This window comes from Thalassophryne amazonica, chromosome 18 (genome assembly GCF_902500255.1).
Source record: "Thalassophryne amazonica chromosome 18, fThaAma1.1, whole genome shotgun sequence".
Taxonomy (NCBI): domain Eukaryota; kingdom Metazoa; phylum Chordata; class Actinopteri; order Batrachoidiformes; family Batrachoididae; genus Thalassophryne; species Thalassophryne amazonica.
In genome coordinates this window covers 2,517,003-2,535,313 of record NC_047120.1, presented here as the reverse complement: position 1 = coordinate 2,535,313, position 18,311 = coordinate 2,517,003, and the positions used below count along the sequence as shown (strand labels likewise).

At 40.8% G+C, this 18,311-nt stretch overlaps 1 protein-coding gene and 1 long non-coding RNA gene across 2 annotated transcripts in view; one reads left to right on the top strand and one right to left on the bottom strand.

Annotated features, from left to right (window-relative positions):
* Positions 1-18,311, bottom strand: part of LOC117530229 (zinc finger protein 174-like) — a gene marked incomplete at its 3' end in the record, with an annotated part of 87,477 nt that overhangs the window by 11,610 nt on the left and 57,556 nt on the right. The window lies entirely within an intron of this gene.
* Positions 1,697-16,650, top strand: LOC117530256. The gene is made up of 3 exons (XR_004566265.1): positions 1,697-1,782; positions 9,535-9,538; positions 16,638-16,650. It is a non-coding gene; the product is annotated as an uncharacterized LOC117530256 (long non-coding RNA).

Here is an 18,311-nt window from a genome sequence, read left to right as displayed (position 1 = left end):
TTTGTTACAGCCACATGTTCAGAGCGGTATTCTGGTTGTGCGGCCCTGTTTGAGCTTGTAGTCTGGCTTGCCTGTGTCTCCTGTTGTGGTACAGGTGGAGCAGGGTACAGCCTACATTCTGGTGATGAATGTGAGGTCCTCAGATGTATAGCTTCCTCAGTGAGTGAGTGAGTGAAGAGAGAGATAGTGGACATAAAGGACAGCAACAAGTACCGAGGAATCCCACAAGCCAATCAGAACCATGATGAAGAGGCAAAGTTAGTCACAGCCAAATACTGCCAGAAGGTCAGACAGGTACTGAGAATTCAGATCAATGGTAGGAATAAGATCTCAGCCATTAATACATATGTTCTACCAATCATCAGATACACAGATGGAAAAATAATCTGGCCACAGGAGGAGCTAGATCCCACTGATGTCAAGACATGAAAACTCCTCATAATGCACAGAGGTTTCTACTCAAATTCTAGCACTCTGAGGCTCTATGAGCAGCCGAAGGAGGGAAGACAAGGATTCGTGAGTGTCAGAGACACGATCCAAGATGAGACAAGGAGAATCCATGAATACACCAGAAAGGCGTCACCCCAAGATCAGCTACTACAAGAGTGTCTGACAGTTACAAGCTGAATGAAGTTCTCGGGTCTGTTTGTATTCACAGCTGTTGTCAGTCTCAGTTCCTGAACTGTCTGAACTCCTGCCACTTGTATCTGGTTGTAAATGACTGTTTGGACCTGAGTTGCTGGCTGGTTGTGGTCCTCCATCGTCTTCTCCATCAGCTTCTGCTGTCAGCGTTTGATTCAATTTTATGTGGTCAGAGGAACAATGTACATTAATGAAGGTTTTGTTTTAAAAATAAATCAAAATAAGAATGTAAATGTACACAATTGCAGCCATAGGCTGATTTTCATTGTCAGCCCCCCTACCAGATGGTACAGGCAAATTCCTAAAATAATAAAAGAAAAAAACACATAATATAATCATAAAAAAAAACACAAAATCATATTAAACAGTAGTGCACTCAGCAGTGCTGCTATAACACAGATTGCATCACATTCCCAGCCCTTTACACAATGTCCAAGGTTCTACTGACTATGATGGCAGGTTTGGGTGGACATTAACCATCCCTTCAGGTGTTTTTAAAGTACTAAAAGTACCTAACAGTGGATGGTATGGTGTTCTAAAAATGACCACCCTTGACAGATAAGGCCATCTGCTCAAAGGTGGTGCGTCTATGTGGTATGATACAGTCACCTTGGTCAGATGCTCGAGTGGTTCTGGCTGCAGGGCCACAAGAGGAGCAGCGTTTGATAAAGTCTGTGCACAGATGAGCTGCTGGCTACAGGCTCAGCCTCTGCACTCTCATCACTTTGGCTTTGACGATCCTCTGATAACTCTCAAGCCTGTGGTTTGAAACTCTAGAACCTGGTCTCCAAAACTGCTGAGACAGCTGTGAGGGGGTGTGCAAGAGACAATTTATGTACATAAAAATATATTTGGAAAAAAAAAAAATCTAAAGGTGTTGCCACACATTGAAGTCTGGAATAATGTTTATTCCATTGCAATGAGAAACCCAGTAAATCATTGGGTTTGTTCCTCCTCATTTTCAGTCTTCACAGTGACAGCAGTGAAAGTGAACTTACTGATGGCCTCCTCCAGCTGCTGCTCCTGCTGACTGATGCAGAGATTCTCTTGTTCCTCTTTAATGTCCTCCTGGTCAACACTCAGATTCCCCTCCTGCTGTTCAGGGAGAATTTCTTCTTTAATCAGCAACAACTGCTGCATGTCTGAAAAGAAACAAATTGATATGATTTAGAACAGTGGGCGACACAGTGGATTAGTGGTTAGCACTGACGCCTCACAGCAAGAAGGTTAGAGGATCACTTTGTCGTGTCATTTTTTACCAAAGACCAATAACGTGCTAAAACCCCAAACTGCCATGGTGCATTGCACCACAGTGTCCATTGTTCACTGTTTGGTAAAATCACCAATTTCTCCAAAACTATTGGTCTTATCAATTTCCAATTTCCACAGCATTCATTCTTGACCCAAAATACATGAGCACACCAAACCGCAAATGTAAGCTCTCCCCAAGAACTCCATGATGAAAGCCATACACACGCATGCAGACACTCACACAGAGGCCACTTGGATATTATAATATAGATAAGCTGGTATACAACCCCTGGCAATAATTATGGAATCACCGGCCTCGGAGGATGTTCATTCAGTTGTTTAATTTTGTAGAAAAAAAGCAGATCACAGACATGACACAAAACTAAAGTCATTTCAAATGGCGACTTTCTGGCTTTAAGAAACACTATAAGAAATCAGGAAAAATAATTGTGGCAGTCAGTAACAGTTACTTTTTTAGACCAAGCAGAGGGAAAAAAATATGGACTCACTCAATTCTGAGGAATAAATTATGGAATCACCCTGTAAATTTTCATCCCCAAAACTAACACCTGCATCAAATCAGATCTGCTCATTAGTCTGCATCTAAAAAGGAGTGATCACACCTTGGAGAGCTGTTGCACCAAGTGGACTGACATGAATCATGGCTCCAACACGAGAGATGTCAACTGAAATAAAGAAGAGGATTATCAAACTCTTAAAAGAGGGTAAATCATCACGCAATGTTGCAAAAGATGTTGGTTGTTCACAGTCAGCTGTGTCTAAACTCTGGACCAAATACAAACAACATGGGAAGGATGTTAAAGGCCAACATACTGGTAGACCAAGGAAGACATCAAAGCGTCAAGCCAGAAAACTTAAAGCAATATGTCTCAAAAATCGAAAAAGCACAACAAAACAAGTGAGGAACGAATGGGAGGAAACTGGAGTCAATGTCTGTGACCGAACTGTAAGAAATCGCCTAAAGGAAATGGAATTTACATACAGAAAAGCTAAACGAAAGCCATCATTAACACCTAAACTGAAAAAAAACAAGGTTACAATGGGCTAAGGAAAAGCAATCGTGGACTGTGGATGACTGGATGAAAGTCATATTCAGTGATGAATCTCAAATCTGCATTGGGCAAGGTGATGATGCTGGAACTTTTGTTTGGTGCTGTTGCAATGAGATTTATAAAGCTGACTGCCTGAAGAGAATATGTAAATTTCCACAGTCATTGATGATATGGGGCTGCATGTCAGGTAAAGGCACTGGGGAGATGGCTGTCATTACATCATCAATAAATGCACAAGTTTACGTTGATATTTTGGACACTTTTCTTATCCCATCAATTGAAAGGATGTTTGGGGATGATGAAATCATTTTTCCAGATGATAATGCATCTTGCCATAGAGCAAAAACTGTGAAAACATTCCTTGCAAAAAGACACATAGGGTCAATGTCATGGCCTGCAAATAGTCCGGATCTTAATCCAATTGAAAATCTTTGGTGGAAGTTGAAGAAAATGGTCCATGACAAGGCTCCAACCTGCAAAGCTGATCTGGCAACAGCAATCAGAGAAAGTTGGAGCCAGATTGATGAAGAGTACTGTTTGTCACTCATGAACTCCATGCCTCAGAGACTGCAAGCTGTTATAAAAGCCAGAGGTGGTGCAACAAAATACTAGTGCAACTAGTACTAGTTCTCCCTCAGCCCCAACCAGTCCCAGCAGAAGACTGCCCCTCCCTGAGCCTGGTTCTGCTGGAGGTTTCTTCCTGTTAAAAGGGAGTTTTTCCTTCCCACTGTAGCCAAGTGCTTGCTCACAGGGGGTCGTTTTGACCGTTGGGGTTTTACATCATTATTGTATGGCCTTGCCTTACAATATAAAGCGCCTTGGGGCAACTGTTTGTTGTGATTTGGCGCTATATAAAAAAAAAATTGATTGATTGATTGATTGATGTGTTGGAGCGTTCTTTTGTTTTTCATGATTCCATCATTTTTTCCTCAGAATTGATTCCATATTTTTTTCCCTCTGCTTGGTCTAAAAAAGTAACCGTTACTGACTGCCACAATTTTTTTTCCTGATTTCTTATAGTGTTTCTTAAAGCCAGAAAGTTGCCATTTGAAATGACTTTAGTTTTGTGTCATGTCTGTGATCTGCTTTTTTTCTACAAAATTAAACAACTGAATGAACATCCTCCGAGGCTGGTGATTCCATAATTTTTGCCAGGGGTTGTAGAAAATGGATGGCTGGACAATTCAGAACATTTATCGGCATTCCCATTCACTCACTGTGTGTGTGACTCGTGCCCAAAAATGAGCAGGCATTATGTGTGTGTGTGTGTGTGGGGGGGGGGGGGGGGGGGGTGTCAAAATTAACATGTATCCTGAATTGCATGAAAATTGGGTGACTTGGTTTGGAATGACCCACAGCTGAAAAAAGACCTGGAATTAACAGAAAACTTTTAGCAAGATGAAAATTACTGTGGAGCCAATTTTTTCTCCCCGGAGCTGAGAGAAAAAAAAAAACAAAACAAAAAAACAAACTACAACCAAAGAGGTTATTATATAAGTACTAGAGTCCGCACTCCCAATGCTGCCTACTAAATGTGAACGTCCCTTCATGGACAGCGACATGACGCCTCCTCACCGGGCAACATATTGACGAAGTTCTCGGCTGTTAATGCATTTTCAATTGGGATTCACAACTGAACAAACTCAGAAAGAAGCTCACAAAATATGTGTTAAAATGTCATTCTGACCTGGATATTGAGCCAGTAAAATTAATTAAAATTAAACCATGTCCGAAAGTATTAAACTTACTCTGACACCTATACATTCCCAAATACGCGTATTAGTGTTCGGGAAAGTGACACGGATCTGCGCTGTTAAGCTGCTGCTTCTACGTTCAGCGCGGCTCCTAAAACCATTAAAATACACATAATATTTTTACACAATTATCCTTTATTGAGGGCAGTACAGTGCTTAGTGGTTAGCACTGTTGCCTCACAGTGAGAAGGTTGTGGGTTCAATTCCCGTGGCCTTTCTGTGTGGAGTTTGCATTTTCTCCCCATGTTTGCGTGGGTTTCCTCCGGGTGCTCCGGTTTCCCCCCACATCCAAAGACATGCGGGTTAGGTGGATTGGAATCTTTAAAATTGTCCATAGGTTTGTTTGTCTGTTTGTGGCCCTGCGACAGACTGGCGTCCTGTCCTGGGTGTACCCCGCCTCGCGCTCTACGACTGCTGGGATAGGCTCCAGCCCCCCGCGACCCTTAATTGGACTAAGCAGTAGAAGATGAATGAATGAATCCTTTATTGACCGAATTTCATTCATGAAGTCAGTGGTGTGTGTGTGTGTACATCTCTGAAAATATCAACAAGACATAAGTAAAGATTTAATGTTCCATGTCCTCCGACGACACAGGAACAAGCAGGAAAAGGTTGACATACCCCGCTATACGCAATCACGCACCTACAACACACAAGCTGGTAATTTATTGTCTTTTTAAGGAATGGGGTAGTTCCGTGTGAAATCATCAGAATTTCCAAAATCTTCCCGGGTCACCAACTCCGATTCTCGTGATTTTTTTTTCTTTCTTACAAGTACCTACATATGTCTGATAAACACATGCAAAATATTTCTGCTTACCGTATTTTCCGCACCATAAGGCGCACCTAAAAGCCTTAAATTTTCACAAAAATCGGCCGTGCGCCCTATAATCCGGTGCGCCTTATGTGTGCACTGAATTCCAAAATCTGTAAAAACGACCGACGTTGTCTTTGACCATTGGAATATCGGACCATTTCCCGCTGACACAGGGACGTACTACGTAAAGTACGTACGCTGCCAGCGATAAACCAATCGGAGAACATTACGTAACGCGTAAAGTACGTACGCTGCCAGCGATAAACCAATCAGAGAAGAGTCCGTGAGTCCGTGGTACGTACACGTACCTCTGCCACTCCTCCGGTAGTTACCGTATACTACAGGTATCCTGCAAAACAACATTTGTTTGTCTAAGGACCCCCGAAAATGGCGTCAGCGAAGAGACATGCTTACGAGGCACAATTCAAACTGCAGGCTGTCAGTTACGCGGTTGTTCATGGGAATAGAACAGCTGCGAGAGGAAACAAGAAAATGAACTGCGCTAAGTTAAAAGGACCAAACGGAGTTTCCGCGGAAACAATGTTGGCCACAGCTAGAAGACCAACTCGAGCAATGGGTCACTGAACAAAGAACAGCCGGGAGAAGCGTCTCTACAGTCACCATTCGGCTGAAGGCAAAAACGACAGCAATGATGAGAGGGAAGATGAGCGGGAACCTGGCGTGTTTGATGGCGAAATTGCCCAGCTGTTCAATTCAGACACAGAAGATCAATCAATCAATCAATCAATTTTTTATATAGCGCCAAATCACAACAAACAGTTGCCCCAAGGCGCTTTATATTGTAAGGCAAGGCCATACAATAATTATGTAAAACCCCAACGGTCAAAACGACCCCCTGTGAGCAAGCACTTTGCTACAGTGGGAAGGAAAAACTCCCTTTTAACAGGAAGAAACCTCCAGCAGAACCAGGCTCAGGGAGGGGCAGTCTTCTGCTCGGACTGGTTGGGGCTGAGGGAGAGAACCAGGAAAAAGACATGCTGTGGAGGGGAGCAGAGATCGATCACTAATGATTAAATGCAGAGTGGTGCATATAGAGCAAAAAGAGAAAGAAACAGTGCATCATGGGAACCCCCCAGCAGTCTACGTCTATAGCAGCATAACTAAGGGATGGTTCAGGGTCACCTGATCCAGCCCTAACTATAAGCTTTAGCAAAAAGGAAAGTTTTAAGCCTAATCTTAAAAGTAGAGAGGGTGTCTGTCTCCCTGATCTGAATTGGGAGCTGGTTCCACAGGAGAGGAGCCTGAAAGCTGAAGGCTCTGCCTCCCATTCTACTCTTACAAACCCTAGGAACTACAAGTAAGCCTGCAGTCTGAGAGCGAAGCGCTCTATTGGGGTGATATGGTACTACGGGGTCCCTAAGATAAGATGGGACCTGATTATTCAAAACCTTATAAGTAAGAAGAAGAATTTTAAATTCTATTCTAGAATTAACAGGAAGCCAATGAAGAGAGGCCAATATGGGTGAGATATGCTCTCTCCTTCTAGTCCCCGTCAGTACTCTAGATGAGGACTTCGATGGATTTGTGACAGAACCATAATAAAAAATAATGTGAGTACCATATTGTTGAATAGTTCAAAGTTGTTAAAAAGTTAAAATACACTCACCGTTTTGCTTCCATTACTTTTTTTTTTGTAGACTATATGTTTTAACGTGCGCCTTTTGTCAGGGTTAAGTACCCGCTAATTGAGGGCATGCCTTATAATCCGGTGCGCCTTTTGTAAGCGTTAAGTACCCTCCAATTGAGGGCGTGCCTTATAATCCGGTGCGCCTTATGGTGCAGAAAATACGGTAATTTCAAGTAGTTTTTTTTTTTTAAATCAGGGTACCCACAATCCTATTTTACAACCGCAAACGCATTTTGAGCTTTTTTAATGTTTAAAAGGTATTATCTCAGCTAAAAATGCAGATATAAAGCTCAAATTTGGAATATACCCTATTTGGGCACCTCAGATACAGTAGAGAATCTCAAAAATGGGATACAGAGCTACTTTTTCATTCTGTAGCATCAAATTATGACATAAAGTTGGTATGTGCTTAATATGCTCTCCAAGAAAATTATTAAGTGGCTGAGCACTTGCCCATATGGTCAAATTATAAAGAGACCGGAGGCCGATTTTTGACATTCTACAATCATATTCGATTTTCAAGTCAATAATTCAAAAACCCTTCAAGTTATGACCACAATGTTTTACACAGATATAACTAGTACCCCAGATATGTGTGTTCTACAATATGAAGATTATCCATTGAATACCATCTTTATTACAGCTCTTTGAATTTTTGTTATTTTTTGCGATAATGGACAAACTGCCATTTTTGTGATGCTATAGAATGAAAAATTAGCTCTGTATCCCATTTTTGAAATTTACTACTGTATCTGGTGCCCAGATAGGATGTATTATAATAAATTATGAGAATGCACAAAATTCAAGGAAAGACTGGAAAGAAAGTGGAATAAAAACACTGACATTTGTTTGCTATAATTAAGAATGCTTTCACAAAACTATACTTTTTTTATGCTTTTTTTTGGGGGGGGGGGGGGGGCGGTTGGGGGTGCGCCATTTTCAGCATCAAAACGGGGCCTGTAGCACCTGAAGCATAATAGCTGGTGCAAATGTGATGGCAGATCTGGAATCTATGGATGTTTTTGCCCTAGAAAACATCTTCAGAAAATTTTCAATGACCTACCTTGATAAAATACGGACGAATAAAAAAAGCAGTGTTCAGTGACACTGATTGTCATACATGGAAGTAGGGATGCAACGATCAAAAAATTTTCACTTCCGCTCCTGATACCTGAATTTGGATATCTACCAATACCAACACTTTTCTGATCCAGTACCAGAGATCTGTTTGGTTTAATATTATTATGATTATTGTTGATTTTGTGGTTCATGTTAGCTTAACAGTGTTGTTAGTGTTACTGATTTACTGTGATTTTGTAGTTCAATTGGTTTTGTCACTTTTGTTATGTTGCTATGACCATGAGTGAGTTCAGTCTCATGTTTCTGACACCACAAGTGAAATGTGTATCGTTTTTTATCTCCACCCTGTTTGTGCATAAAATTAGAAGCACCTGCATGTCATAAAAACAAACAGCTGTGTGTACTTGCAACTTCAATCAGGGACAAACTGAGCACAGCTGAGATCTGCCGTTTGACGTACTAATGTATTGTGGGTCAAGGATGAACACCCCCAAAACAGAACACTGACAGGACAAATAGTTTTGGAGAAGATATAAATATTAGCTAACACTGCTAATTACATTTTGGGCCCACACGTCATTCCAGCAGGGGGCAGTAAATCATCTTTATATTAAAAGTCAGAGTGTGTGACTTTATTTAGTAAATTCAACATAAGTGTGTATAATTGTAAATATGTTAAAAATACATGGATGACACAAAATTAAAAGACTTATTTCCATTGTGGCCCATTTAAAAATCAAATGACAAAATAGAGGTAATAATAAAACGATAATAATGATAATAGTATGTATATGATAACAACCTAAACAATTTAGAAATGCATGAAGACAGTAAAAATTACATAATTAATTTAACAGGAAATAAGAGTTCCTTTTCTAAAAACTGTTAAGGTCGAAGGTTCTATAAACATTCTGGACTGACACTTAATTCCTACTCATTGCTTAATTTATTACCACCCATGAAAAATGTCAGTTATCTATTTTATAAACACAACCCAATCTCGAGCCCGTGGATCCACAAGGGCAACATGTTAGTGTACATATATTTGTGGTACACAGGATTAGATTAATGCAGTCATCCGGACAAGGTAAGAAACAAATCAATCCGACTGCATAAATAGCACCTGCAACATCTTGATACTCTGCAATTTTCTGTTTGTTAGCCCACTGTTGTAACCACCAAACAAAATGTTTTTCTAGCTTCTTCTCCACAAGCACTTCAATTTCTGTTTCAGAGAAGTTTTACTTGCACTTCATCTCAGTTGTCAAGGTCAGTAAACGTTTATCTGGTTGAAACATTTGAGGTGTTTTGCATTGACCATTTATGGCTGAATGTGGTCATTTAGAGGGTGGAATATGTGGCTGATCCAGGTGTGCACAATTCCGGAGTGTGATTTATAAAGAACATTGTTTATAGGTGTGTATATTCATGGTTTTTAAGCAATCTGTTTTTTTTGCACACACTACATTTTATGAGCATGAGTCCTAGGCTCTGTTTTATAAAGAAGACTCTTGACCTTCAGTGTGTTACAAGGTCAAATCAGAGCTTTTACATTATCCTTCAAACAAATCAAATATTTCTTCATCAGCAGCTGTCAGCCGTTGTTTCCCTCAGCTGTTGGGCTTTAGACATGTTTGCAGAAAGCCTTGAAAAAGACACAAAAAGAGTTATTGACCGAGTGAATCGATGAATCAGTGAACTATCAGGGAGAGAACAAATGCAGAGATTGAATAAACGCAGGGCTGGCATTAACGCAATATGGCTAAGCCTGAAACTAATTTGTCGAGGGGTTTGGGGGCTGCCTAAGTCCCCAATGAGGTCCAGGGGCAAAGCCCCGGACTGGGGGCTGCGATTTGAGGCCTTTTCAAACTTGTTTGGAAAGCTTGCAGGAACACCCAATGTTAAAGATTTTAAACAATCATTACCATCTTTGAGGTGAAGTGGTTTGTGTTTTACAATGCAGTTTTCTAAAGCAAAAATAAAATAACCACACACAAAAATTGGGCATAGGTTCCCTAACATCTGCAGGTTTTGTACCAGTTTCAAATATGTGAAAAATTATTATTTCAATAAATGAATGGTTATTAACTTACAACATGAGCTAAGCATTTTGTTTTTGAAATGCCAAAAATCGTAAGCAATCTGAATTTTGAAATTTATCGAACACTCGTCATGGATGCTTAATGCTTTCACTAAGGCTTCTTCAAACTACAGAGATAAAAAACATAAAATACTACTTAAGGCAATAGGCTGCACTGGTCAAAATTATATCTACTAAATAATCTCTTTCTTCAATTTGATCGCTTTGTCTAACAGGCGCCTGCAAAATGCTAAGAAAAGATTTTTGTTCTGATACAGATCGAGCCACATTAAAACACATTCAATGATTGGTTATCACATCGAGCTAGACCAATGAAAAATCGTGTTATTAAACAAAGAACAGGGTATATTTCGAAGCCGTTATTAAAGAACCAGTATATTTCCCGACGCGAAACATCATTCGCGGACCATCCCCTCAAACTCTGTCATTGTGTTATAAACCAGTCATCATTTGTTTTATTTTACATCTGTGTAATTAATAAAATTATCTTTACGGATGATTCATTCGCACACGCATGCAGGCAAAAAAGAAAAAGAGAAAAAAAAACACCGGCTGTTGTTGCATTTCCTCGCTTTCTCCCCCTCAAACTCTGCCATAATTGTGTTAAATAAAAGACAAAAGGGACATACGTCCTGCTCACAGCCTGATTGCCAGAGACAGGACATGTCCACGTCAAGTATAAACTCCAGACAGATATCTCCACGTCACTACAGATCCACAACACGTCCTTCCATAGGGATTACAAAGCAACCTGTCGCAACTTACACATCTGTGACAATGGCACAATCAATGCTGAAAGGTACATCCAGGTTATGGAGCAACACATGCTGCCATCCAAGCAACGTCTTTTTCAGGGACATCCCTGCTTATTTCAGCAAGACAACGCCAAGTAGGGCTGCAGCTATCAATTATTTTACTATTTGAGTATCGATTCATTTGATAAAAAGTACTGTTGCGTTTTTAAACATCAATAGTCCAGGGCTCTCCCTAAGCAATGGCACAATGTCGCTGCGCCAGAGTGTCAACATTTTGCTGAAATGGTGATGGGATGTGGCTTTCTGTTTTGTTTTCTCCAACTTGTAAAATTTAACCATTTTTTAATACATACAGTGAGGAAAATAAGTATTTGAACAACCTGCGATTTTGCAAGTTCTCCCACTTAGAAACCATGGAGGGGTATGAAATTTTCATCTTAGGTGCATGTCCACTGTGAGAGACATAATCTTAAAAAAAAAAAAATCACAATGTATGATTTTTTTAATAATTTATTTGTATGTTACTGCTGCAAATAAGTATTTGATCCCCTACCAACCAGCAAGAATTCTGGCTCTCACAGAGCTGTTAATTTTTCTTTAAGAAGCCCCCTTATTCTGCACTCTTTACCTGTATTAACTGCACCTTGTTTGAACTTGAACCTGTATAAAAGACACCTGTTCACACACTCAAATCAATCACACTCCAACCTGTCCACCATAGCCAAGACCAAAGAGCTGTCTAAGGACACAAGGAAAAAACTGTAGACCTGCACAAGGCTGGGATGGACTACAGGACAACAGGCAAGCAGCTTGGTAGAAGACGACAACTGTTATGATTATTCATTAGAAAGTGGAAGAAACACAAGATGACCGTAAGTCTCCCTCGGTCTGGGACTCAATGCAAGATCTCACTTTGTGGGGTAAGGATGATTTTGAGAAAGCTCAGAACTACACAGGAGGACCTGGTCAATGACCTGAAGAGAGCTGGGACCACAGTCACAAAGATTACATTAGTAACACATGATGATGTCATGGTTTAAACTCCTGCAGGGCAGCAAGGTCCCCCTGCTCAAGCCAGCACATGTCCAGGCCCGTTTGAAGTTCACCAGTGACCATCTGGATGATCCAGAGGAGGCATGGGAGAAGGTCATATGGTCAGATGAGACCAGAATAGAGCTTTTTGGAATCAACTCCACTTACCATGTTTAGAGGATGAGAACAACCCCAAGAAAACCATCCCAACCGTGAAGCATGGGGGTGGAAACATCATAATCTGGGGGTGCTCTTCTGCAAAGGGGACAGGACGACTGCACCCTATTGAAGGGAGGATGGATGGGGTCATGTATTGCGAGATTTTGGCAAAGTGTGTGTGTATATATATATATATATATATATACATACATATATACATACACACACACACACAGACACACGCGCACACACACACAGCAGATGCATTCCAGCTGGAGGTTGAACATGAGTTTATGAAGCGTTGTGTGTTGCCAAAAAAAAAAGGGAAATTTAAAAAGAGAAACACTGCAAGTCTGAGGGAAACACAGAAGAAAGAGTGGACTTTTACTGTTTTTTAATGGAGCCAGGGACAGAGCTGTGACTTGTCTGGTCTGACAGCCCCTCACACCGGGCAGAGAGACAGCAGCCGGCCGCCGGCTCAACAGTCACTCCCCTGAGTGTTTTTTAAAAATAGACAAACACAGTGCTTCACTTTAAATGCACAGTAAGTCTATCTCAGATGATCAGTGTGGACCGTCTTTCTCTTAAAAGGCTTTATTTTATTCTGTGTGTCACACTGGAAAGTGGTAGCTATCGTTGCTAATTTGATTAGCAGTTATTCTGTTGTCTGTTTTTTTTTTTTTTCTGGGGATGTCTGGGGATCACGCATAGGCCTGGCATATGTACTACAATATTAAACAAAGCTTCGAGGCACAGAATTTGCCTCAAACATTTTTTGTAATCGAATTATCCGAGCTACTCGATTAATCGTTTCAGCCCTAATGCCAAGCCACATTCTGCATGTGTTACAACAACATGGCTTCGTACTAAAAGAGTGCAGGTAGTAGACTGGCCTGCCTGCAGTCCAGACCTGTCGCCCAATGAAAATGTGTGGCGCATTATGAAGCGCAAAACACTACAACACAGACCCCGGACTGTTGTACAACAAAGTCGTACATCAAGCAAGAATGGGAAAGAATTCCACCTACAAAGCTTCAACAATTAGTGTCCTCAGTTCCCAAATGCTTATTGAGTGTTGTTTGAAGAAAAGGTGATACAACACAGTGGTAAACATACCACTGTCCCAGCTTTTTGAAACGTGTTGCAGGCATCCATTTTAAAATGAGCAAATATTTGCACAAAAACAATAAAGTTTATCAGTTTGAACATTAAATATCTTGTCTTTGTGGTGTATTCAATTGAATATAGGTTGAAGAGGATTTACAAATGGTTAACGGTAAATGGACTGCATTTATATCGCGCTTTTCCATCTGCATCAGACGCTCAAGGCGCTTTACAATTATGTATTGTAATACATAGCACCCCGACATTCACCCCAATACCACCTTCAGTGGTCCTGAAAACCTGCTTGGTCCATGGACTAAAGTGGAAGTGGGTGTCTTGTTCTGCTACACTGATCTCTATATAATACTGGATCGCTCATTGGCCAATATTTTTGAAGCAAACCGGCCGCCATATTACCAGGCACACGCAACTTTGTTCTTTGTGATTTTGTATAAAAAAAAATGCCTTCATGTGCAGCAAATCACCAGTTCAGATGCTGTGGACGAACATTTCACCTGTGAGTATGATTGAAATGGAAAGTAATGAACAATAATTTGAAGAGTTCTATCCCTTATTCCAGCAGAGGCATAGATGATGATAATAATAATAATAATAATAATAATAGGTGGCGTGGCTTGTGTGTAGCCACATGTTGAGTTTTGTGTTGGACAAACTATTTTAAGACATTTATTATGTCTATAGTTTTGGAGCTTTAGGCGTTGTTGCAATGAGCAATGTCAGTTGGGGGTCAGCAGCCTGACCCCAATGTCAGGGTGCTGCCATACAAGACGCTCACTACACACCGGGAGCAATAGGGGATTAAAGGCCTTGCACAAGGGCCCTTAGTGATTTTCCAGTCAGGCGGGGATTTGAACCCATGATCTTCTGGACCACCTCCCCTAAATCATTGTATTCTGTTTTTATTTACTTTTTACACAAAGTCCCAACTTCATTGGAATTGGGGTTTTAATACTGGATTGCTCATTGGCCCACACACACTGTACCATGTGTGTACCATATCAATCAATCAATTCAATCAATTTTATTTATATAGCGCCAAATCACAACAAACCTGTTGCCCCAAGGCGCTTTATATTGTAAGGCAAGGCCATACAATAATTATGTAAAACCCCAACGGTCAAAACGACCCCCTGTGAGCAAGCACTTGGCGACAGTGGGAAGGAAAAACTCCCTTTTAACAGGAAGAAACCTCCAGCAGAACCAGGCTCAGGGAGGGGCAGTCTTCTGCTGGGACTGGTTGGGGCTGAGGGAGAGAACCAGGAAAAAGACATGCTGTGGAGGGGAGCAGAGATCGATCACTAATGATTAAATGCAGAGTGGTGCATACAGAGCAAAAAGAGAAAGAAACAGTGCATCATGAGAACCCCCCAGCAGTCTACGTCTATAGCAGCATAACTAAGGGATGGTCCAGGGTCACCTGATCCAGCCCTAACTATAAGCTTTAGCAAAAAGGAAAGTTTTAAGCCTAATCTTAAAAGTAGAGAGGGTGTCTGTATAGCAATCGTGGATTTTTTTTACAGTTGCACTGAAAGAATAAAACAACTACAGCAGAGGTAGTTTTACCTTGCAATATTTATTACACACAGCTCTATGAGCTTCAGCCTAATATGAGTAATAAAGCTCATAGCAACAACACCTAAAGCTCCAAAACTATGCACAAGTAGACCTAATAAATATCTTAAAATAGTTTGTCCAACACAAAACTCAACATGTGGCTACACACAAGCTAGTGCTGGGCGGTATGACCAAAATGTATATCACAGTATTTTTCTAAATGATATCGGTTTCACTGTATTTGACAGTATTTTTTCTTTTCAAGCACAACTGGGTGTTTGCCTTATTTTCTAATGATTTAGAGAATAATTACTGCAATAAAATGGCTTGGAATGGCGTATTCTACTGTTATGAGGAGTGAATATTGTAGAAAAATGAATGTCCACACTAGTATTAATGAAGAGGAATCAGAATCCCTAAACATTCAGTAAGGAATCATCCATAAATAAATAACAAAGAGAAAAGGTGTGCAGCTTGCTTTAACTTTACCTGCAGACGAGGAGGATGAAGCTCGTAGTTTACATTCCTGATATTCCAGGACATGTTTGCGGTTGAGGTGGTGGAGTAAATTCAATCAATCAATCAATTTTTTTATATAGCGCCAAATCACAACAAACAGTTGCCCCAAGCCGCTTTATATTGTTAGGCAAGAGCCATACAATAATTACAGAAAAACCCCAACGGTCAAAACGACCCCCTGTGAGCAAGCACTTGGCGACAGTGGGAAGGAAAAACTCCCTTTTAACAGGAAGAAACCTCCAGCAGAACCAGGCTCAGGGAGGGGCAGTCTTCTGCTGGGACTGGTTGGGGCTGAGGGAGAGAACCAGGAAAAAGACATGCTGTGAAGGGGAGCAGAGATCGATCACTAATGATTAAATGCAGAGTGGTGCATACAGAGCAAAAAGAGAAAGAAACAGTGCATCATGGGAACCCCCCAGCAGTCTACGTCTATAGCAGCATAACTAAGGGATGGTTCAGGGTCACCTGATCCAGCCCTAACTATAAGCTTTAGCAAAAAGGAAAGTTTTAAGCCTAATCTTAAAAGTAGAGAGGGTGTCTGTCTCCCTGATCTGAATTGGGAGCTGGTTCCACAGGAGAGGAGCCTGAAAGCTGAAGGCTCTGCCTCCCATTCTACTCTTACAAACCCTAGGAACTACAAGTAAGCCTGCAGTCTGAGAGCGAAGCGCTCTATTGGGGTGATATGGTACTACGAGGTCCCTAAGATAAGATGGGACCTGATTATTCAAAACCTTATAAGTAAGAAGAAGAATTTTAAATTCTATTCTAGAATTAACAGGAAGCCAATGAAGAGAGGCCAATATGGGTGAGATATGCTCTCTCCTTCTAGTCCCCGTCAGTACTCTAGCTGCAGCATTTTGAATTAACTGAAGGCTTTTTCAGGGAACTTTTAGGACAACCTGATAATAATGAATTACAATAGTCCAGCCTAGAGGAAATAAATGCATGAATTAGTTTTTCAGCATCACTCTGAGACAAGACCTTTCTAATTTTAGCGATATTGCGTAAATGCAAAAAAGCAGTCCTACATATTTGTTTAATATGCGCTTTGAATGACATATCCTGATCAAAAATGACTCCAAGATTTCTCACAGTATTACTAGAGGTCAGGGTAATGCCATCCAGAGTAAGGATGTGGTTAGACACCATGTTTCTAAGATTTGTGGGGCCAAGTACAATAACTTCAGTTTTACCTGAGTTTAAAAGCAGGAAATTAGAGGTCATCCATGTCTTTATGTCTGTAAGACAATCCTGCAGTTTAGCTAATTGGTGTGTATCCTCTGGCTTCATGGATAGATAAAGCTGGGTATCATCTGCGTAACAATGAAAATTTAAGCAATACCGTCTAATAATACTGCCTAAGGGAAGCATGTATAAAGTGAATAAAATTGGTCCTAGCACAGAACCTTGTGGAACTCCATAATTAACTTTAGTCTGTGAAGAAGATTCCCCATTTACATGAACAAATTGTAATCTATTAGACAAATATGATTCAAACCACCGCAGCGCAGTGCCTTTAATACCTATGACATGCTCTAATCTCTGTAATAAAATTTTATGATCAACAGTATCAAAAGCAGCACTGAGGTCTAACAGAACAAGCACAGAGATGAGTCCACTGTCTGAGGCCATAAGAAGATCATTTGTAACCTTCACTAATGCTGTTTCTGTACTATGATGAATTCTAAAACCTGACTGAAACTCTTCAAACAGACCATTCCTCTGCAGATGATCAGTTAGTTGTTTAACAACTACCCTTTCAAGAATTTTTGAGAGAAAAGGAAGGTTGGAGATTGGCCTATAATTAGCTAAGATAGCTGGGTCAAGTGATGGCTTTTTAAGTAATGGTTTAATTACTGCCACCATAAATTGCTCGTGTTTCCTCCTCCTGCTACAACTTTAGTGCGACAGCATTTGCATAGTATTGTAGTTTGGTCGACGTCGGACTTTTTAAACCCAAAGTACTTCCAAACAATGGACACAGCTCCTCGTTTCGGTACAAGTTCTTCCGTTTCAGTTTCTCGTTCTGGATGTTCAGTTTCAGAACTTTCTCCCTGTTTTGCCATTACGCTCACCGCTAAACATCCGTTCACTCTACACGGGCTGTACTCATGCTGCTTGTTTGGTGCAACCGCTAAACTGTCCCCACTCAAACAATGCCCTGTGGGCACAGCGTTCCCCCACTCTGCGCAACGCACTCACCGGTATGGAGGTATTTCTAAAATTCATATCATAGAGAAAAAAAAAAAAAACGAAGTAGCTATTCAACGAGCCGGGGATAGGCTCGGTGAATAGCCTGCGCTAAGCTAATGGACGAGCCTGGCTCGTTGTATAGCGGTCGCCAAAAAACAAAAACACGGTATTCGGTATGAACCGGTATACCGCCCAGCACTTTTATCTGCACCTATGCTGGACTAAGGGATAGAACTCTTCAAATTATTGTTCATTACATTCCATTTCAATAATACTCACAGGTGAAATGTTGGTCCACAGCCTCTGAACTGGTAATTTGCTGCTTGAAGGCATTTTTTATACAAGATCACAAAGAACAAAGTTGCGTGTGACTCTGGTAATATGGCGGCCAGTTTGCTTCAAAAATATTGGCCAAAGAGCGATCCAGTATTATATAGAGATCAGTAGCTACGTTTACATGGACACTTTATTTCTGATCTGATTGAATTCTATCCGATTGGTGGATCAGATTGTCCTATTTACATGAACGTGCCCTAAAGTGATCCGCTTGCTGTGCGTGTTTACGTGCACCGTGGTTACGATCCGATTCAGTCAGTAGAGCAATCCCA